The sequence below is a fragment of the Setaria viridis genome, chromosome 9, assembly GCF_005286985.2.
Source record: "Setaria viridis chromosome 9, Setaria_viridis_v4.0, whole genome shotgun sequence".
NCBI classification, from domain to species: domain Eukaryota; kingdom Viridiplantae; phylum Streptophyta; class Magnoliopsida; order Poales; family Poaceae; genus Setaria; species Setaria viridis.
In genome coordinates this window covers 32,575,853-32,587,880 of record NC_048271.2, presented here as the reverse complement: position 1 = coordinate 32,587,880, position 12,028 = coordinate 32,575,853, and the positions used below count along the sequence as shown (strand labels likewise).

At 42.2% G+C, this 12,028-nt stretch overlaps 1 long non-coding RNA gene across 1 annotated transcript; it reads right to left on the bottom strand.

Annotated features, from left to right (window-relative positions):
• Positions 1 to 449: 449 nt before the first annotated feature.
• Positions 450 to 1,139, bottom strand: LOC117840069 (uncharacterized). Its single transcript, XR_004636937.2, has 3 exons — positions 1,005 to 1,139; positions 802 to 886; positions 450 to 714 (listed from the first exon to the last, which is right to left on the bottom strand). It is a non-coding gene; the product is annotated as an uncharacterized lncRNA (long non-coding RNA).
• Between the last annotated feature and the right edge of the window lie 10,889 nt (positions 1,140 to 12,028).

Sequence of the window (12,028 nt, the reverse complement as noted above, 5' to 3'; positions counted from 1 at the left end):
GGCATTGCAAGAACCTCCGCAGCGAAACTGTTCGCAACATTGCAGCACCAGTTCACATCTTCACTCCCCTGGATATCAAGATGTCCCCGTACGGTTCCAGCTGAGTAACCTTGATGTAATCTAAAGTTGCCAAAACTGCAGAACAAACATTCCTCAGTAAATAATATGTTCCATTCTAGCAATACAGTAAAATTGAATGAGTGCTATGATAAACTTCCGATTAGCCATTCCTCGTGTAGAACATTTCAAGCAAACTCAGTAAGCACAAGTTATCTGGCCAGCATAGTGTAGGATAGTGTGAAACTTGTCAGAACTATTACTTGCCAAAATTATTAGAAAACTGTGTGGAGCCATAAACTTATAGGTTCAAAGAAAGGGTGCCGAATTTTGTGGCATATATCAGCTGAGTAACCTTGATGTGATGTAACGCATGCTTGCATAGCGTCCAAAGTGTAAAGCCAAACTAATTACAAAAACATTGAATAGGCATTAAGCCAGCAATGCTAGCATAACTTTTAAAAATCATGTCAGTGCAACCACTATTTACTCGATCAACCACACTATTTGTTTTCTGGTATAAGCAAAATAGAGGAATAAATACCAGTCATTCGATAGAATAATCGAGCTGCCCTGGCTGTGGTCATCCCTGAAGCTAGCAGATTTAGTGACTCAGATTGCGGTCCACCTGGGGTATCAAAATGTAGTTTGAGGTGCCTGCATGAATATGGCTCTAGCATCAGACAATGTATGCGCATCTGTTGTACTTCACTTCAACAAACTTAAGTTACCCAGGCTACTTACGACTGGATTGATTCTGTGACCTTGTCGATAGGATCAGAGCGCTTCTCATATGGGGTTTGAGTCGGTTCGGTTTCTTCCAGAAGGTCTGAAACGAATGTTAACTGTTTAATTCTATGTTGGTTCAAACAGTTTCACGTGCTCGAGAAAACAGTTTCACATGTTTATATATAACAGAGCGAATAAAGGAAAGAAACACAACCAACCAGGAGTTGGCCCAAAATCTGAAAGCCTTCTCATCTTGAAGTCCCTCACTTCTTGCTCCAATGGATAGTCTTCATCAACTGGATCAAGATTCCCCAAGCTTCTTCCAGAGGAATGTTGCCTCCTCTTGGACCTGCTCAAGAACCATGGCATGGCCACTATAAGAACCTAACTAATACAATGAAGGACCTAAGGGAGGTAGATATTTTCTATTTGCCTGACACTTCATCAAGAAGATTCTACACTTCAGTTTCTACACTTACAAGCATATACAAAAGGAGCTTCTGTTGAGATCATGAAAGCATTCTTTAAATAGCCAAGTTCTTTCGGTACCAAAAGATCACATAACCATAGTTCAGAGTACTAATATAGGTGACATGCTATTACTATTAGTCAACAGTCACCTTCCACTTCTGATGATGGCTCCCTCACATCGACGCAGCCAATGTAGATGTCATCCAGATCAAGCTTCTTCGCCTGGGTACTTTGTACCCAGTACCATCCCATACTTTGTACTCGTTGCAAAGTTCCAATTCATCAGAAGATAAAAGTACCACATGGCTCCAAGCGTCTAATGATCTAATGATGTGACTGACCTGCCAAAAGTTGCAGAAGCAGTTGGAGACTGGTGTTAACTGATGGTGCTAACATTGGACCCAGTACCATCCCTGGATTGAGCACAACCATTGCAATCCCTCCTTCCCAGCGAAGTCCAATACGCTATACCAAAACTGCAGGCTCAAGGAATAAAGTCAGCACAGGCCTCAACCTCAACCATAACACAGATCAGAATACAGGAGCTAGTTTTAATCTGTACCTGAACTTTCTTGAGGAGCTCGACGACGGCACAGCAGTCCTTGTATACGACCTTGTCCGCGGGCCAGTTGGGGTTCGGTACCATGGCTGCCTGCGACGACATCAGGACGACGCGGCTGACCCCCCGCAAATCTTTTCACGGCGCGCAGGACGTTGAGCGTGCCCTTCACCACCGGTTCCAGGAGCTCATTCTGCAACAGCAGAATCATCAGCAATCCAATCCAAGGATTACCTACTCGAGCAACGGGATAGATACTGGACTGTGATTTGCATCGATGGGGTGATTAATTATTCAGAAGGAAGAATTGCCTCTGGGTCCCTCTGCTTGCACAGTATGAACGGGGACGCTAGGTGGAAGACGCCGCGGGTGCCCTCGACCGCCGGCCGGCCGGAAGCAGGATCCAGAAAGGTCCCATCTGGAATAGCCGGAGACGCGTGTCCGCGCCGCGCAAGGCTTGCAAAGTGCTTCGCGTCTCGGCCTCATCCTCTGAAAAGGACGAGGAGCAGTCGGCGCCACTCCTGCTCCACGGCCTCCCCGCTCCCGATGCGGGTGCTCCCCATCCTACGCCGCCGCTTCCGCCGCCCGCTCACCACCGCCGTCCACGCCATCAAGCAGGACGCGGCCGTCTGGATTGGAGCGGCGGCGGGATGTCGACGGAGGATGATGACGGCGATGTCGGAGGATGGCGGGAGGTCGTCGGTGGACATGGGGTGGAGGGCCGGACGGAGCGGCGGCGTCTAGATCCCCCGAGGGACGGGATCGGAGCCGGACGGAGTGCGGCGGAACTCGATACCCCGAGGGAGGGGAAGGGAACAAGGGAGTTGAACTCTTTTCTCTTTAATCCCTCGCTTTCATCTTTTTACCACCCGAGCCCCCCCATCTCTTCAGATTGGACTGCGGGTTGATATCACGAAATGTCAGGGGATTTTTTGCAAAATAACCCGGCGGACGAAAAATTTAGACAGAGACGTTACTTGCTTTAATAATAGGTAAAGACATGGATAGAACCAATATGGATATATCCTCTTTTCTTCTCCTCTATACTTTCGCGCAGATTAGCTCCAATAAATATTATCTTATAACAGTTTTCATCAAGCTTTCTAGGAATAACTTGATGACCCATGGGCTCATCAGAGAACTTATGGAGAAAATACTTAAGGAGGCTGCACAACTTTTCAGTGAGGAGCAGCCGTAAACAGAGAATGGGATAGCTATCAATCTGGAGTGTAAGAGCAAGGAAATTAAGGACATATACTTACTGGAATTTTCAGAAAAGAACTTCAGAAGGATGCAAAAGAAGATCCTGAGGTACAAAAAGAAGAAGAACCAGCATATATAAAGGTGGAACCAGCTCGGTGCATCAAAAATGACAAACTAGAAACATCAGAAGCTCGAAGCCTGGCGAATGCAAAGCCCTGCGGGAGTTTGAACAAATGGATTGGATTCCTATCGATTTCAGTGAAATATTTGATAATCATAGGCCATATCCAAATCAAAAGGGGTCCACCAGAGCTGCAAAGATAAATTTTCCACCAGAGAGATACACTGGGTATGTGCTTGACAAGGAAACAGCTGAAGAAATTATTCAAAAACTTTTTAGCGAAGAAGAAGTAGACAAAGAATACATTGCTAAAGTAAAGAAAACCATGGGAGTAAAGCCCGAAGCATCACTATTCGCCAGTCTGGTGCAAATATACGCGATCGGAACCCATCAAGATGAAGGAGCACATTTGCCTACACCGCATATCGACTGCATGATTAATGGAAAGATCATCGACAAGGCACTCTGCGATATTAAAGAACATGTAAGTGTTATGTCTTCAAAACTTTATGATGAACTTTTTCATAAGACCTTGCAACTTGCTCTAACCCCAATTAAATTGATCATGGGTGATGGTAGAACAACCGAACCTTTGGGTGTGCTTAGAGATCTAAAAGTTAATATCTCGAATAAATCTATATCAACTGATTTCTTTGTTTTGATGCTTACCATGACGACCATGATGATATAATCCTTGGTAGACCTTTTCTTAAGTTGGTAAATGTTGTGCTTGATGCGGGAGAAGGCAAAGTAACAATTAATCTTGATGGTGCTAAATACACTTATGATTTTCTTCCTACATCTCGAAAAATGTGCATCTCTTGATAACGAGGAGGTAGAAAGTATATGCTTTGTTGAAAATTTCAAGGATCCTTTACTAAGAGCGATGGCAAATAATGAGGATGACCAAGATGACGAGCTGGAAGAAGCAACCGATGAATTGTCACCCCAATATGGAACTATTGAAGAAGGAAAATTTGAACACATTGGAGAATTAGTGCAACAAGAACCAGAAGCACCAGATGTTGAGCAGAAGCCATTACCCAAGTGATTAAAATATGAATATCTGGGAACAATAAGACATATCCGGTCATCGTTAGCGATAAGTTGAGTGAAGAAGAAACTGAGAAGTTGCTGAATTTATTGAGAAAACATCAAAAAGTAATTGGGTACACGATCAAAGACTTGAAAGGAATCAGTCCGGCCCTATGCTCTCGTCGGATACAATTAGAACATCAGTATAAGCCAGTTGTGGAGAGTTAGAGAAGACTAAGCCATGCCATGCGTGATGTAGTAAAGAAGGAGATGATCAAACTGCTTAATGCTGGGATAATTTATCTAGTACCGCACAGTGAATCGTTGAGTTCAGTGCATTGCGTGCCAAAGAAAGGAGGACTTACTATTGTGACAGATGAAAAGAATGAGCTAATCCCCTAGAGGACAGTGACAGGATGGAGGAAGTGTATCGAATACGAAAGCTGAACAAGGCAACTAGGAAGGATCACTTCCTTTTGCCTTTCACTGATGAAATGCTCGAAAGGTTAGCAAAACATTCTTACTTTTGTTATCTTGATGGATATTCCGGCTTCTTTCAAATTCCTATACATCTAGATGATCAACATAAGACTACATTCACCTATCCATATGGAACTTTCGTTTGTAGAAGAATGCCTTTCAGTTTGTGCAATGCCCCCGCATCTTTTCAATGCTGCATAATGGCTATATTCTTGGATTTCATTGAAAATATCATGGAGGTATTCATGGATGATTTTTGGTACAAGCTTCAACAGCTGCTTGGAAAATCTTGATAAAGTTTTTAAACAATGCGGAGAAGTTGATCTAGTCATGAACTAGGAGAAGTGTCACTTTATGGTGAAGCAAGGAATAGTACTTGGGAATGTGATCTCTGAAAGAGAGATAGAAGTTGATAAAGTAAAGATTGAAACTGTGGAAAAATTGCCTCAGCCTACAGATATCAAATCATTAAGAAGCTTTCTCGGGCATGCCGGATTTTACAGGAGATTCATTAAGGACTTTTCAAAAATTACAAAGCCATTGACACAGCTCCTGCAAAAAGGATGTGAATTTCGAGTTTGATGAAGACTGCTTCCAAGCTTTTAGAACTTTAAAGTAATCATTTATCGGTGCACCCATCATTCAACCTCCATATAGGAATCTACCTTTCGAAATAATGTGCGATGCAAGTGATTATGTCGTTGGGGCAGTTCTTGGATAAAGAAAAGAAGGGAAGGTACATGCTATTTATTATGTTAGCAAGACTTTAGATGAGGCTCAAATAAATTATGCAACTACAAAAAAAGGAATTACTTGCAGTAGTGTTCGCTTTTGAAAAATTTAGATCCTATATTGTGAACTCTAAAGTGATTGTGTATACCGACCATGCTGCAATTAAATATTTTTTTTCCAAGAAAGATGTTAAACCATGTCTGATTCGCTGGATATTGCTGCTACAAGAATTTGATGTGGAGATCAGAGATAAAAAGGGATCAAAAAATGTGGTGGCTGACAACTTGTTGAGAATGTATCAACAAGATGATGGAAGAGAGACTATTGAAGATCGAATGAGAGACGATCATCTATTACAGAATCCGTGACAAAGATAGTTGGATGAACGACATTAGCAGAGAAATAAAAAGATCTCCCTTGGATCACTTGGACAGGAATGAAAGGAGAAAAGTAATTGTTGAAAGCAAGAAATACTATTGATCTGCACCCTACTTATATAGATATTGAGCAGATGGAGTATTGAGAAGATGCATCCCAAGAGAAGAAAGGGAAGCGGTACTTTGAAAATGTCATTCATCAGAATATGGAGGATATTATAGACACTTCAGAACCCAAGCAAAAGTTTGGGCAAGAGGATTTTATTGGCCAGAGATGCATGAAGATGCAAAGAGGTTCGTTGCTACTTGCCCGGAATGCCGAAGAACAGGAAATATTTTAGCTAGAAATTCTATGCCATTGAACTACAATTTGCAAGTGGATCTATTTGACATTTGGGGTATAGATTTCATGGGACCACTCTTAAATTCGCATGGATTTGAGAACATCTTGGGCATAGTTGATTATGTGTCTAAATGGGTAGAAGCTATTCCATGTCGGAAGGTGTCAATGAAAGAATCAATTCATATGATCAAGACAGTAATATTTCCTAGACAAGGAGTTCCAAGAATTTTGATTAGCGATGGAGGATTGCATTTCACAGGAAAAGATTTTGACAAATGTCTATTAAAATTGGGGATCAAATATAGAGTGTCTACAACTTACCATCCTTAGACAAATGGCCAAGTGGAGACTTCAAATAAACAGCTCAAGGATATTTTGAAGAAGACGGCTATCAAAGGAGGGAAGGATTGGTCAAAGAAGCTAGATGGAGAACTATGGGCATACAGGACGGCTCATAAAATGCCTATAGGTATGACCCCGTATCAATTCGTCTATGGAAAAACTTGCCACCTTCCCGTTGAACTCGAACATAAAGCTTATTGGGCTATAAAGGAGATGAATCTTGATGTTAAAGCCACTGCAACATAAACCTCAAGTAGAGACACTTTGTATAGACATTTTATGATTTGTCCTTATAAATATGTCCTAATATATTTAAAGACACTTTTTGTCGCACTTTAAAAAGTGTCATATGTATTGAGACACTAGTTGAGGCATTTGCAACCATAGAGACATTTTCTTAAGTCATTTTTGCAAAATGCTAATATAGAATATTAGGGTCATATTTGAGACACTTAATGGTTGACTTTACCCCCATAAAGATATTGTTTGAGACATTCATTGTAATATTTTGAGACACTATTTAGAATATTGAGCATACTCATAAGAATTATAGTAAGTAAATATGCAACAATTGGAGTGAAGTTGAGTTGGCTAGTAGGTGGAGTATTGTGCAATGCAATCTGAGGTCTTGAGTTTGAAGACCCATCACTGCAAAATTACCATATTTTTGTAATATATTTCTAGTCATGTAGAAGATAGATAACTTTGTTTACAGAACGGATTTTCATTCTAACCATGTGCAATCCGACGATGAGGACATCGCTTGTGCCTTTGCACATGTCCACCATTCTAAATCTTCTCATCCTTGAAGACCTCACATTATGTGGATATTCTTATAATCATTGGCTCGGAAGGTAGGCTACCGTTAGAGAGTTTTCTTAATTTGATACTATAAGTATTAACTCTTGCTAGCCTTATCCAAGCTCCACCATATAGTTGAGTGACTTTTGAGAGATGAGAGCTTGTAAGAAAATAGGATAGGCACCTTTTATTGAGTGACATGTAAGCACCTAGAAAAGAATTCTTATTTCAATTTTTGTTGCAGGGAGAATGTTTCGTGATGAAAGAAAAACCCTCCAAAGAGAGCTAGAAAGTAAATGTAGTTGATTGTTAAAGTTACTTGGTTCTGAATAAAAGTTGTGGGGTAATTTTGCTTAGATAAATCTTTGAACACCCATACTTTGATTATCTTTGTTGCTCCACTGATTTTTTGTTTGAGGGCTAGGTACTTGACTTGCTTGCTCAAGTTTTGTTTAAGATCTTAATATGTTAAACCCCACTGGAGAAGTTTATAGTCGCCTGACTAGCTCGAGGACGAGCAAGAGCTAAGCGTGGGGGGATTGTTGTCACTCGTTATTAACACACTTTTAGTGCTATTTAACTAGCGTTTTCATGCTTAATCTTATACTAACCCGCCACTTGGCACCTGAAATAACCCCATTATTGCATATGTGTTATAGTTTGGAGTATATTGCATTTTGACAGGAAATACCCCATTAAGAGCCGCCGCCTATTGGAGGCTATAAATACCCCCTCATCAATTACTTGAAGAAGAGTTGAGAAGAGAGGACAAAACACCACGCAAACACCATCCATCGCCGCCACAAGGAGGAAAAATGGAGAGAAGATTGGATCTATAGGAAGCCACGCAAAGCGGAGAACCGGAGGAGAGAGAAACCTCCCAAGATGATTGGCTTGGAGGTGCCCAGGCCGATTGGCCTGAGGCTTTCCTACCCCTGTTCGTCATCATCTTCGGTCCAGTTGATCTATAGGGCATCCTTTACCCCCTTTTTTGCGTCAACATGTGTAAGATCATGGGGTAATGCCTCTGTTTTCCATCGGGGTTGTATGAGATCTTGATTTGTAATCGTCGAATCTTTGGTTAAGATCTGTTTTGTTACCATTCATATCTTGATGATGCTGCATCATGTAAAGGCTGGCAAACGCTACTTTGGGTTGCTTATTTGCTTACCTAGAATGATCATCATGTCATGTTCTTATCGTCCAATAGTTGATTACCCTGGTGTAGTGACAATGTGCGAGAGGGAAAGTGTTGGGCATGGTTCACATCCACTCATGAAACACTTAGATCGAGTCCTTTCGTGCTTGGCGATTGCATCTACAAGTGATCCTAGATCCTAGGAGAAGCGTTTTATCTATCTTGTTCATATCCATACTTTATATCTCCTTTAATCTAGATCGCTTAGTTCTTTTGTTAGTTCAATCCTATCTTATACAAAGAACCTTCGGTTACATAGATTAGTACTTAGTTAAGCGTGCAAATCCACTTGTTCCACGGATTGATAAACCTTGGGAGATTACTCTAAGGGAAGAGTTACAATTGATCCGCGCGCTTACGATTCACAAATTGGCGTGCTAACTGCCATCAACAAGAGACAAGACCTGGCATGGGAAAGGTTGCAGCCACGTGCTCTCTCTCTCTCTCTCTCCCCCTCTCTCTCCACCCACTTGCATGAGAGCAATTGGGTCATAGTGAAAATTCCAAGACAAGGAGATGCATGCATGCCGGTAATAAATGAAGAGCATCTCGTGAGGACCAAGATTTTTAGGATATTGGTTGCAGGGTGCATGCACCAAAGAGCAAGACAAGACTAAACACATCTCCTAAAGCGTAGGGGTAAACTAGCAATAGTAGTTCTTTTATTTTGTTAGGCAAAAGGTAGGCCTTCTACACATTATATAAGGAGGGTCCTCGATTGGATGAGGGGAGGCTCGGGGGGCTCCTAGGAAAGAGCTTCCTCCTTGTAACCTCCCATTCATACAGCAGCAATAACATACAGACAAGTAGGACATAGGGCTATTATCCTCTGGGAGGTGCGAACCTAGGTAAAAGTCTCTCTGTGCTCATCACTCATGCTATTCAAGGAGGTCAACATGTTCAGCCACTGGCCAAATCTCCTAAATGGGTTCCCCTCAGACCCCCACTCCAGCGTTCGAACGCCGCCAGTCGTCCTTCCCCTTGGCTGTCACCTCTTGGATGTATAAAACTTAGTAGCGGTCGCCCTAGACACTTTGGTTTCGCTTACATTAATATTTCATTGAACAGTTTCATCGTTTATTGGTTCGGGAGATCTCAACTCGTGTGTTTCATATTATTTGCAATATTTAGATTGCGTTCTAACTTGTTATTACTTATGTTCTTTGAGTTACTTACAGGAATTAGCGTTCGTGGTGAGGTCAACCGGACTGCGCATGGTTGATAACTAGAGGAGAAGTGGTGGTTTGATTGTGGGGTTTGGATCTTGCTGATTGGAAGCTAGATCTAGTGTGTTGGTACTCCACCAAATTGAGAGTTACCCTCATGTGACGGAAGATCGAGCACCTAACCAAATCAAGAGTTACTCTGTTGTTTATAATCATTTGCCCTAGTTATTTAAGTATTTGTTCATTATAATAAAAAATAATATTTTATATTAAAAATATTTTTTTAAAAAATAATCTAAACATAGTCAAGTGTGGTCTTGTTTTGAAGATCAGGTCATAAGAATATGATGGTACAATCGGAATTTAATTTTGATGGCCGAATTAATTTATGATTTTTTAGTTTTTGATTAATTAGTATGCACGTGGATGATATCGTTATTTTTCTCCTTCTTGTTGGGATGCATCCATTGTCTTCTCTTTTGAGGAAAACTATGTAATTTTTTATTGGACCTCTGGAAAGACAGCTAGCATCAAGTTGTTGGGTTGGATGCTGGGCCAGGACGCACTCCTTGATCGATATATGGACACACCCAAGAAAACCACCGGAAGGCCGCGTCGACCCCGTGCGCGCTCGCTGCTGGACCTGCACCACCCCCGCTCTTGCGCATCGACGTGCTTGGAACGGCTTGGAAGAACGACTAGCCCGTGCGAGCCAGGTGGGCTAGCCCGTGCAGCAGCTGGGCCTTCAAAGAATCAAATCGCGTGCGGCTGCTCTCGACTGGGTGGTCTATGAGCCGGCAGCAGGAGGCCAGGTGGGCTAGATGAAACGTAAACATGATGAGGTCGATCATGATGGATGGCAGCCGCGGGACGCCTCTTAAGCCCCCCTATCTCCTCTACCGGAACTTCAAATTTGTATTGATCACACATAATTAGAATTTGGATTCATTTCCAATAGTGTCTTATTTCAATTCCATCTCTTATCATATTGCACTGAAATTGCATAGGCTCTGTTTGTTATTATTTTTTGTATATTTGTAGCATATTTGTTAAAAACTTGTACAATTGTGAGGTTTAGTGCTATTCAAGTGCGTAGAATATGGACTTTATCCATTTAGTCAACTATGTGTAAGCGATGAGATGGGATTTAATGACCCCTAACACTCACAATGTTAATCCATAGCATCCATTCCCACCAGAAACACAACATTTCTTTGAAGTATTACTCCTTGAGATTTGAAAGAATATAAACGCACTCCATTTAACGTTTATGTCAAGAAAACTAAAGGTCCATCCAGGGGTGGATCCAAGGACCCTGGCAAGGGGGCTGCAGCCCGGGTCCAGGCCGCAACAACCTTTATACTCAATTGGCCCAATGCAAAAGGTATGCTCAACAAGTGGCCATGTCAGTTTCTAGCTTCCCCCGAATCCTTTGAGTGCTAAAAGCTCAGGACTAACATAAGCATCAGTGTCGGTCAAGGGGAGGAGCAGGTGAGTGCTGCAATTTGGGAGGGGAGGAGGACTTGATGCCATGCTTAGGGAGGAGGAGGCCATTACCGCTTGGACGCGTGGAGGACTCGGATCTGGCCACACATGTGGCGAACGAGTCCGAGTAGCAGCGGGTGGGCATGCGCCACTAAGGTCTTTGTTTGGGGTAGCTGCCAGCAACTTATGCTACTCTATCCAAATGCAAAAGTTAAAACCTCCACCAAACGAGCCTACTTTTCCCACAAGTGAGCTAGACCAAAAGCTTGTTTGCTTCAGGGTTATGAACCTCCCCCCTCCAAAAAAAACTTGAGTAAAATTACCTGCTAATTTGTCACTGATCTATATCCCAAACATCTCTTGTTTCCCTACCCCTTCCCATTTCGCGCCACCCCTTCTCTGCCAGAACTCCAGCGCCGCTCCATCCCAGCTAGTTCCCTAGCCCGTGGATCTTCGACTTCTCTCTTTCCTGCTCCATCCTTTCCTCTTTGATGAGCAACGCCTCCTTATCCCCATGGATTTCTGAGGGCTCCTTTCCCTACCACGGTAAGAACATCTCCCCATTCCTCTCGATGCCTTCACCAGGGATTTATGCATAGGGTTTTGAAGATTGGATTCAATTATGTTCATGGCCAAAATTTTGGTGAGCATTCATTGATGTATGAGTTGTACTTGTATGTTTTGCTTATTGGTGATGATCGTATAGATGGAGAAAGGGAAGGTGAAGACACCAAAAGTAGTCCGGGATGCATATGCAACCAAAATATTTTGTCAAATCTGGGAATAGGTCAGAGACTACCTTGAGCTCCATTGGGTACATGTACATGAACCTTGAGGAAAATTTTCTTACTATCACTAAATGACACTACTCACATGGAAAATTGAAGAATAAATGGATGCTTTGAAGCCAAAGTACAATTGGTGGTTGG